The sequence below is a fragment of the Lactuca sativa genome, chromosome 8, assembly GCF_002870075.4.
Source record: "Lactuca sativa cultivar Salinas chromosome 8, Lsat_Salinas_v11, whole genome shotgun sequence".
Taxonomy (NCBI): domain Eukaryota; kingdom Viridiplantae; phylum Streptophyta; class Magnoliopsida; order Asterales; family Asteraceae; genus Lactuca; species Lactuca sativa.
The window spans coordinates 58,500,846-58,512,357 of NC_056630.2; the positions used below are offsets into that span (position 1 = coordinate 58,500,846).

General features: G+C 37.1%; 1 non-coding gene across 1 annotated transcript; it reads right to left on the minus strand.

Annotated features, from left to right (window-relative positions):
- Positions 1 to 10,868: 10,868 nt before the first annotated feature.
- Positions 10,869 to 10,975, minus strand: LOC111911293 (small nucleolar RNA R71). The gene has a single exon (XR_002856812.1). It is a non-coding gene; the product is annotated as a small nucleolar RNA R71 (small nucleolar RNA).
- Positions 10,976 to 11,512: the final 537 nt, after the last annotated feature.

Here is an 11,512-nt window from a genome sequence, read left to right on the forward strand (position 1 = left end):
CAAGCCTTTGGGAAGAGGGGAAGGGACGCAATATGGGGCTAGGGATGGATTTATATAGTTGAGGAATCTTGGGTCCAAAGCTAGGGTTTAACACCTCGTTTCCGAGTTTAACAAAAGAAAAGAAGAGAAGAAAAAAGAAAGTCATGAGAGAAAAGAAGACAAAGGAAAGGAAAACAAAATTTTCTTTTGTATTCCTGAGTTGGAGAGAAGTGGAAGGAAAATGATCATTTTGTTTTTTCTTTCCAAATCCTCCCAAATCGGAAGTAAAGTTAGGAGGGAAAGTCATCCTCCCATTTCCCTCCACTTCCTTCCACTTCCCTCCTTTAATGAAACTCGGGAACACTAATTTCTTTTATTTTATTCTCATTTCCACCCATTTCCTTTCCTTTCTCACGTTAATTTGAACTCAGTAACGAGGTGTAAGGGATAAGCCCTAGATTGATTTATTTGGTGACCAAGCAGACCAATCTCCTTATCCACGTAGGCTTGGACGAAATATTCTAGGCTTACCTTACAAGATTTTTCTCCACCTCATCCCATGAGGTTCTAGATCCTTCCTTCTTCATCTGTCAATAAATAACCAAACAGTCCCTACACTTATAATTAATCCAATTGATCCCAAAATTAAATCCAATTAATTTCTGATTAATTATTAATTAAATAATATATTTTATAATTATTCTATTATTTTCATAATATATTAATAAATTTCTTATTTCAATTTATTAATCAAATAATAAATTAACCTCTCTCTCTATAAGTAATTTTATCCAATTACTAGGTTTAAGGGCAACCCAAAAGGACCGTGCTACCATCAATTCAAGTATATACCAATTATAGTTTTGGGATTAGACATCAAATCTAACAGTCTCCTAAGTCTATAGCTATAGTTTTCAGTATAACTTCTGAATCGATCAAAAAAAATTTGCTTCCAAAATCCACTGTCGAACTCTGACCCAATCAGTTATGCATCCTAAGATAAGTGATCATATATTTCTCCATTCTACAAAATATCATTTGGACATAAGACGTGGAATAAAATCAATATCATTATCCAGGACTTTGTTTCTCAATTTCTGATTTGTAATGACATAGAACTTCTAATTGAACACATCAATTTAGTCTTGGACGGGCCCAACACTATTAGTCCAAAAAAAATTAGTCCTGGTCGGGCCTGAAACTATTAGTCAACATAAATCACTGAGGGGCCCAAAGATATCACTTTTCCAGTAAGGCAAAAGGAACGAATAAACTTTGACTCATATGCTTGCATCTTTTACTCATTAAATCTATAACAACTACCGATTTTGGATCCAACAGATGTCAAACGAAACAATAGGAGTCAACTAAAGTCAACAAGTCAACGACTTAGGAGTCAAAACACATGGGATTTTGGTGAGTGCGTGGACCGAAACCACCATGGGATTTTGGTTGGCACCTAGACCTAAATCACCATGTGATCTCGGTTGTTGCATGGACCGAAATCACTAGGTGATCTCGGTGGTGCTAGGATGGATTTCGGTGGTTTTAGGATGGATTTCAGTGGGAAAGAAGAGAAAAAAGGGTTGACTTCGTGACTTGATGTTTCATCCTTTCCATCACAAAGTTTTACCCAATATGTATCAAAGCATTTATCCAACAAATAACAATGCAAATGTCACCTCACTTTCCCTCTTTAACTATGGCCGAGAACACCCCAAAAAGCCCGCACCACTTCCATATTACTTTATGTTGACTCCATATTCTCTCAAGAATCAAGTCCAAACTTCCTAGGGAAAATTCTCCAAGTTGATTCCTACAATTTTGGTAAGTAGTTCTTGATTATCCAGTGTTTTTACACACTTTCTTGTTAGTTTCATCTTATTTACACACATTATCATGCGTTAAAACTTTTAGGATAATATCATCTTCAAAGAGTTCATCAACCACATTCAAGTGTTTTAGGCTTGGAGATCTTCACAATCATCTCTTTATCCAATCACAACCACACTCAAGGTGAGTTCATACCCCCCACATTTTCGAGTTTTTCATGTTTTATGAAGGGGCGATACAAGTAAAGTTCGGTTTATCACACAAATACTTGCATGTTTCATATCTATGTTAAAAATAAAACATTATTTGCATGAAATGTGGTTATCACTAGTTTTTAGACAATTATTTGTGGTATATTGGTTTTGAAATGCAAAACTAACAAAAACAAACATAAATTACATTATATAATCATAAGAAAAGTTATGATTACAAAACTACAAGGATTTGAGACTTTTTACCAACATTTAGTTTTCTAACAAAAAGGGTTACATTCTAGTTATTTCACCATTTTGTGGGATACAACCCAAAAATATGATGTGTGAACTATACATTTTGAAACTTGACAAAAACACCGTTACAAAACGGGGCAAAAGCCATAGACTGACTTTTTCATGCAAATTTCTCATACTTGTGTTAGATGTAAGTTTTTATGACATATTCATTTAAAAACATCTAGACATGATAACTACTATGTATTATATAAATAGTCTTAACAAACAAACATAATAAACTATAATTGGTATAATTCGGGTGTCACAAATACTACATTAGCATTTCGGAAGAAACATATAATTGCTTAAAGGTATAATTATATTAACACTATGTAACCAGTAAGGGAGAGTAATGCATTCATTTACAAGAAAAAGGGGTTTTCAGTTCACGTAAACCAGTTAATACAATTTTGTGAGACAATTGGCTTCACTGTACCTACCAGAGTACACACTAAGTCCTGAATTATAACCATAGTCTCTTGTAGGGAGAGCGTGACAATTGCGTATAGATCTATATGGGATTGAAAACCCCGCACCTAAACTGCTAGCTACAGTTAAACCAACAGGTTTGGGGTGACAAATGTCTAACATTCTGACGCCTAAAGAACGTCGTAGCAGGCCAACTATGATTAGCATGGTTATGATAACTCACATGGGGTAATAAAAATACATTTGGTTTACGGGGTTAACTTACATTCAAATAGTTTTATAAACAGATAAAACTACATAATACTATTTCCCAATACAACATTACATAGATTTTTAGTCTTTGGATTCGAGTCTTACAACTCATTTTAAAGGAAAACATTGGATTTTCTTAAAGTATACACTATCCTTTTTACACAAAAAAGTTACCAATTCTGCTCATACAAAACATCTTATGAAATCACGAACTTAATTGTTGACACTTTTCAAAATCACTTTTATTCTAAGGAAATCAGTAAACAGGTAACCAAAAGGGTTTTGAGGAATGGGACGTCGTCGCGTCATGTTATTTACTTTTGGCACATGTATTTTACATTAAGTAAACAATGTTTTGCGTATAATGTAAACATATTATTTATCAATATGATGGTTGTAATGCTTCGATCACTACTATTTATTTGTTATGATACTGTACATGAAGTCATCCACCCCCAGACGTTTCCGCCGTTCTCGGTTTGGGGTGTGACAAAATCATGCATGACAATACATTTTATAACATCAAGTCACTGATGCGTTTGTGCATTACCAATGTACAACTGACTTGTAAATTACAACTCATATATCTCCGTTTCAAAATCATAAGATTTATCATCTCATAATTACTCGTGATAGAATCTATGAAGTAATTCTATGAGTGTGGGTTTATCCAGTACTTCAATCTATACTTCTAGGTACTCATGAATATTGCACAAATACCATTGCTATGTCTAACTCCCTTAGATAATCTATAATTATATTCATGACGGTCTTAATTCACTACTTACTTCCAAAAGTATGAGCGATTGTGGAATTTGAATAATCATATTATTCTGGAAGTAAAACATCCAAACGAAACACGAGAATAAACAATTGACAAAAGGCAGTAAAGAAAATCATAAATAATTGACCATTATTTTAATTTCCAAAAATCAATTAGATTTATTTGTTACAAGTTGCAAGCTAACTATCTAACTACTAAAACTAACATCATCAGATCAATGCTCCTGACATGTTGACTATGCTTGATCCCACTTAGAGCCTTCGTCAAAGGATCTATAGGATTCTTTTCTGGTGACACCCTATTCACGATGAGGTGACCTTTGTCTACCCTATGTATGATGTAATGGTACTTTCTATTGATATTTCTAGAGTTTCCATGATCTCTTGGTTCCTTATTCAAGGAAACCACTTCTTCATTATGACAGAAAAGTTCCATTAGCTCCTGAATGGTTGGGACAACTCCAAGATCTCCGATTAAGCTCTTCAACCAAGCTACTTACTTAGATGCTTCACTTGCAGCTATGTACTCTGATTCGCAGGACGAATCAACCACCATATCCTGTTTGGAACTCTTCCGAGTTACTGCTCCACCATTTAGCATGAACTCCCAACCCGAATGAGAACAGAAGTTGTCTATGTCTGTCTGAAAGTCGGCGTCACTATACCTACTCACTCTTAACATATCACTGCCACCAAGGACTAGAAGCATGCCCTTCGTCCTCTGCAAATACTTGATAATGTTCTTAACCGCTGTCCAATGAGTTTTATCGGGATTTCCCTGATAGCGATTGGCCATGCTTAAGGAAAAGGACACATTAGGGCGAGTATATGTCATAACATACATGATCGACCCCACAACCAAAGCATAAGTTACCCGACTCATATCAGTTATCTCTTGATCTGTACTAGGGCTTTGAGTCTTACTCAATTTTGTCTTGCTATGGATAGGTATCTCCCTTTTCTTGGAATTTTCCATACTAAACCTCATTAGTAGTTTATCCAAGTATGTACTTTGACTAAGTCCAGTAAGTCTCATCTTTCTATCTCTCAAGATTCTTATCCTGTGAATATAGGCTGCTTCTCCAAGGTCTTTCATGGCGAAACACTTTCCAAACCAAAACTTAATTTCTTGTAAGTTTGGAATGTCGTTTCCCATGAGTAGTATGTCATTGACATACAACACCAGAAAGGGCACCATACTCCCACTAGCCTTGATATACACACACGAATCATCTTCACTCCTAGAGAAACCAAATTCTTTGACTTTCACATGGAAGCAAATATTCTGGCTGCGAGATGCTTGTTTTAATCCACAAATGGATTTCTCAAGCTTGCACACCCTATGTGGGGACTCTGAGTCTACAAAAACCTCTGGATGACTCATGTAAACACCTTCAGCCAACTTCCCGTTAAGGAAAGAGGTTTTGTCATCCATCTTCCATATTTCATAGTCATGAAAGGCAGCTATGGCGAGCATTATCATAATAGATTTTATCATGGCTACTGTTGAGAAGGTTTCATGATAGTTAACCGCTGGGGTTTGAGTGAATCCCTTTGCAACCAGTCGAGCCTTAAAGGTGTGTACCTTTCCATCCATGTCGGTCTTCTTCTTGAAGATCCATTTGCATCTAACTATCTTTCGACTTGGTACATTATCAACCAAATTCCAAACTTGGTGTTCATACATGTGTAGGGTCCATTAGGTGTTGCGTCTTGGGCTCGGTTCGTAGTCCAATTTTGTATCCAGATTGGGCCTGTCCATCCGTGATTTATTTATTAGGGTTTAGTATTTATAGATGCTTGCATACATCTTTGTACGTAAGATTTTGGAGTCGATCATTCACAGCGACTACTTTTAATCGATTGTAACCCTAAACAGCCTCTACAGCGGAAGTTCTCAGTCGAGCTCTGCTGAGGCGTGAATCTATTGAATCATTCAACATATTTTGATTCATTCCAGTGTTTGATATTTATGTTCTTCTTATTGTGATTAATCTGTTTAAAGATCCAAACGATCAAAGAGTTTTTCAACTCATGAATTGGTATCAGAGCAGGAGACTGTGTAATTCATACACATCTCTTCTGTGAAAGAAGTGATTAAGGTTTATTCCGCATTCATTGATATTTATTGAGCCGTCACTCCATAATTGACGTATCTCATTAATTATTCATCTTGCCCTAATATTACGTATTATAAAGTCTGATCTTATAACAGGTTACACGATCAAGCATGGACGATTCTCAATCCAATCCCATCAACATCTCTAATAGCATCGGATCAACCACCAAGATTCCAATCCTCTACACTCAAGACTATGAAGTATGGAAGCACCGCTTTGAAGATTACGTTATTGGATCTGAAGATAACGGGTATCTGATATGGGAAGCTATCACATCTGGCCCTTTCGCTCATTCAAGCACTTCTAGAATCATTAAAACTCAAAAGGAGTATAATGATCTATTAAAAAATGTGAAAGACGTCACTCAGGACGAAAAGGAGAAGTTCCGATGCAACATTAAGGCATTGAGACTAATTCGATTCGCTCTTCAATCCGACACGTTTCGATTAGTAAGTTCTTGCGGTACAGCAAAAGAAATTGAAGATCTACAGCACTCAATTCAGACCCTACTTCTCTCTGAATTTGGAGAATTCAAGCAGATGCCAGAGGAGGTTATTACACAAACATTTGATCGGTTCAATCATCTTCTCAGCAAGATGATCAAGCATGACATTGAAAGAAAGCTCATCGAATAGAAGGTCACCTTCTTAAATGGCCTAAGACCCGAATGGAAGGCAGTTGTGTCGACGGTTAAAGCGCATGAGCAGTTCAAATCGTATTCCTTGGCAAAACTGGTGGGGATTCTGAAATCCCAGGAAAAGATTGTGTTACAAGAGAAAAGCATGGTCTCAAACTTGGGGTCTTTGGCGCTTCTGTCCAAAGGTAAGAATGCAGCAGAAGAAGAAGAAGATTTAAATCTGGGAGATTACGATTTAACAGCTGAAGACTATGCTATGATGGTATCAAATCCTAGAAGGTTCATTAAGAAGAAGTTCCCTACCAATAAGAACCAAAATTGGCAGGGAAGCTACAGCTCTAAAAAAGTGAAAGAGGAGCCGAAGGTTGAAGAATCAAAGAAAGAAGTGAAGGGTGAAGCTGACTCTGGTGTCAGTTGCTTCTACTGTGGTGGGAAAATCACTACGCAAAAGATTGTGTGTTGAAGAAGATGGCATAGAAAGATGAGGAGAAAGATGAAGAAGCAAGTCTCCTGAAAAGATTGGAGGAGATTAAGAGGAAGAAAGCTGCTACTAATCCCTCTATGAATGCTCTTATTGTGCAGGATTCGGTAGATGATGATGAGTTCAACGGCATACATGTGTGGTCAACCGACTCAGAAGATGATGAAGTGAGAAAGCCTTCTCATGGAAAGGCATATGTGGCGAAGAATGGTGATGCTGGTGGAAGATGTCTGATGGTGTCAGATGTATCCCAGATGAGGGGATACAACACTGATGGTGGAAATGAAGAGGCTAAGGAGCGAGAGGACGTGTGCTTTACAACGAAGCCTCTCAGTGTGCAGATCAGTGAGCTAGATGAACTGATCAAGAAGGTACAATCTATTTTTATTTCGTTTAAAATTCCACAAACATCATTTGAAAAGGAATTAAATAACTTGAATTCAAGCATTTCAAATCTAGATAGTTGTTTAACTCAAACACGTGTCACGAATTCTAATCTAACTAACCAAATAAGCAGGGTATCATCCAAGAGTGAGGAGCGAAGGATATGGATAGAACAGAAGGAGTTGGAGCTGTTTAAGTTAGGGATGAGAATATTTATTTGCAGAGAGACAATCTTAAATTGTTAAAACAGAGGAATGTTTTTTGTTTAATTGCAAAAAGACTTTATACTAACATTACTCAGCTGCGTTTAAACTGTGAAATAGGCCAGAAGATACATCACATGATTCTGCCCTTCCTTGATTTAAAGGAGGATGGAATCGATGCCGAAGCATACGACTGCAAAAGTGCTGTATCTTCAGATGATGTTAATCCCACCTATATGTATGGTCTGGACAAAATTGAATCTTTTATAAAGTCCAAAGACCATAAGGACATGCTTAAGAATCTTTTGGATGAAAATGATAAGTTGAAACTCAGGGCCGAAACTATACAAAAATTTGACTCATTGAGTACCAAATTAAGTTCATAAAATAAACTTGATGTTGAAAATGCATCTGAACTTAATGAGGATGATGACATGAGTGAAATTTCTATAGAGGATGAGGTTGACTGTTTTGAGTTCATTAGGAGCGAAACTGAAAATCACAAAAACTTGATTTTTGAGAATTCTGTGGAATTCGCTCGTTTGTCCAAACATAAGTCCCCAATCCTTAAAGAAAAGGCCATTGTATACCAAAAGGTTCAAACCACTCCCAATCAGGTTTATAAGGTCACAGGAGTAACCGAACATCAGACAGCCGAACTCACTGCCATAGTGAATGAAGATAATGCAGATGGCTGTGATGAGTTTTTCTGGTCTGCACCGATAGACAACGCAAATGAAACAGTTGGTTTGTCGGAGCGAACATCATGGAAGGCCAAAGGTAGATACGTGGTAGAACCACTGAATAAACCTACCAACTTTGATGTGCCTAGTTCCAGCGGCACAAAAGAGGTTCCAGTGGAATATGTCTCCTCAACTAGCGAAACCACTTCAATGAAAAGTGAACCTATTGCTAAGAAGCCGAAACAGAAGGCAAATATTCACAGACAACCGAAACAAGTGAAAAATGAAAAGCAGCAGTGATATGTGCATATTTAGTTCATATTAAGTAGATATTTTTATTCATTAAATTATTGCATTTTATGGACAAAAGGTACTTAAAAGTGGTTGAATTATATTTTCAGTCCAAAAATGAAGCTCGGAAGCAAGAGAAGTGGTTGAGAGCTCGAGAATGGAACAAAGAAGAAAAACACTAAAAATAACACCTACTCGGCGAGTCCAAGCGAAGATTCGAGAAGATAAAGACTCGGGATCCCAGAGACATATCACAATACGGGGACTGAGAGATGGACTCGACGAGTCGATTCGTATATATAAAGATAACTCCTCAGAATGATGGGGAAGAATTCTAGAACGATTCAAAAGAGTTCAACTACGATTAAGAAGTCAGAAAAACCCTAGAAGACGAAGTTATAAGTTAAAATTCTATTCCGAAGGAAGAATTGAGGCAAATTTCATCACTCTACTTAATCTTTTGTTTTTTCATTATGGTTAAACAATTAGACTCTGTTTGTTTGCTGTTATTTACTTCAATTATGAGCTAAAACCTTTAAACTTCTGTTTGGGGATACAAAATTGATGCTATGGTTTGATTATTGGTAGGATTAATTCTAAGTTGGTGATTTTTGTTATTTTAGCTTGCTAAAGAACCTTGTGTGTGAATAATAATTAATTTTCTGTTAATAGGAAGATAATTGATTAGCATGAACATCTATTGATTATCAACATCATATGCTATGTGACCACTTTATCATATGTCTAGGATTAATGAACATGAAACTAGAGTTAATAAGAAAATTGAGTAAATTCATGTGCAAGCTTGTGTGATGACCATCAACAAGAAGTTAATTAAAAGATTAAATTAGTTAACTATTGAAAGTCTAAATTAACCCGAATAATTAATCTAGTGAATTTAATTAAATTAGACAACTGGCCACTGTTTAAGTTAGTTTATTTGCTAAGGATTAGTGTAGTGAATGCGAATCTAGTCACTTGAATCGGTAACCAACAAAAGAATTAATCCATTGCATCATTACCTTGAAATCAACCATAGGATATTTTGAGTTGAACTAAACAGAAGTTCCTTCCCATTATTGATCTAGTTAATTCTTTGTTTTTCTAAGTTTTAGATTAAGCAATAGTTAGTAAGTTTTCTACTCTTGTAAAACTAGAGGAAACCCCCTATTTATTAATTAATTTAGATAGAATTAGTTTTTAGTTTAATTTGTTGTTCCCTGTGTTCGATACCCTACTTTTAACTATACCACAATTGATAGGTTCACTGCCTTTGTGTGTTATTTTATAATTGAAAGTAGGTTGAAAACTAAGTGAGTTTGCACACATCAAGTTTTTGGCGCCGTTGCCGGGGAACGGTTCTAAAATTAACATTAAATTCTAATTTAATCGATCATTTGTGTGAGATTTATCTTACACAAAGTTAATTAAAAGGTAATTCAGTAAGTAGAATATGTTTTAATAAAAAATCCGTTTTTAAAGTAACTAGAAAATTTTTTGTTCTGTTTTTGCCTTGAACTCGTCGAGTGCACTCGTGCCGACTCGACGAGTACATCGCTGTTTACAGCTTTAATTTTTTATTTTATTTTTGTTCTTTTTACGCGTTTTCTGTTTTGTTTACAGTTGTTTCATGACCCGAGGATCCGATACACCTCTGGTCCCTCCCCTTGACGACCCAGAATCCGCACTAATGAGGAGCAAAGGCAAAACCGTTGGAGAAACCGCTTCTTCAAAGAAATCACCACTCAAAAACCTCAAATCCGTTTTCAGCAAGAAGAGGAGCAGCAAAATAGGAGCATCCAGTGCCTCTTTGACAATCGGAGACCCAATTCAAGAAGACACCGAGTATGAGACCGAGGAAGAAGAAGAACCCACATACGAGCGCGAATCCGAGTTTGAAGACGATTTAGCTATCACTATGGCTAATATCTATGAAGTCCCCATGGGAAAATGGAAGAAGGGGATGCGTGATGACACCGGCCCGGGACTTGTGCAGCCCGCAATTCCTGCAACCGCTATTTTCGAACTAAAAGGCCATATTCTCGCTCTACTCAAGGAGATTTCTTTTTATGGGAAGGATCAGGAAGACGCCTACAAGCACTTGGACGAAGTGAATGATGTGGCTGACTACTCCAATGTACCGAATGTTCCACGCGAGACCCAACTTCTTCGCATGCTCCCAGTCACGTTCAAAGGTGCTGCAAAGGATTGGCTAAAGTCACTTCCTCCCGGATCGGTCACCACATGGGCCAAGATGAAAGAAGAGTTCATAGACCACTTTTGCCCGCCCTCCAAAATAGCCAAGCTAAAGAAAGCCATTGCCAATTTCGAGTAACAACCCGGAGAATCTCTTTATGAAGCTTGGGAAAGATACAAGAGCTTGCTTATAAATTGTCCACACCATGACCTGAATAGCCAACAAGAGGTCTCCATTTTCTACGATGGAGTCAATGTCACCACAAGGCAACTGCTCGATTCTCAAGGCCCGCTCACGAAGAAGGCGCCCTCGATGATCAAGGAGTTAATTGAAGAATTCTCTAAGCACTCTAGAGAATACCACAATCCAAGAAATGAAGTAAGTCGGTGGGTAGTGAACTCAGCAAATGATAGCATGGCGGCAATGAGAGCTAAGCTCGATAGTCTAGATAGAGAATGACAAAAATGGATCAAACAATCCATGCTATTCGGGTTGGATGTGAAAATTGTAGAGGGCCCCATCTCACAAAGGATTGTGATTTGGATGAGAATGGAAACAAGAAGGCTCAAGTATTCTATTCAAGTGGCGATCGATACAACGAGAATTGGCGGAAACCGAAGAAGGAATGGCTCCCATACGAAGAATACAAGAAGGCTAAGGAGGAGAAATACAAGTAGAAAGAGAGGGGATTTTATCAAAAGGAAGAACCGGTGATGGAAAAGAAAGCCGATTTAGAAAAATTGTTCACT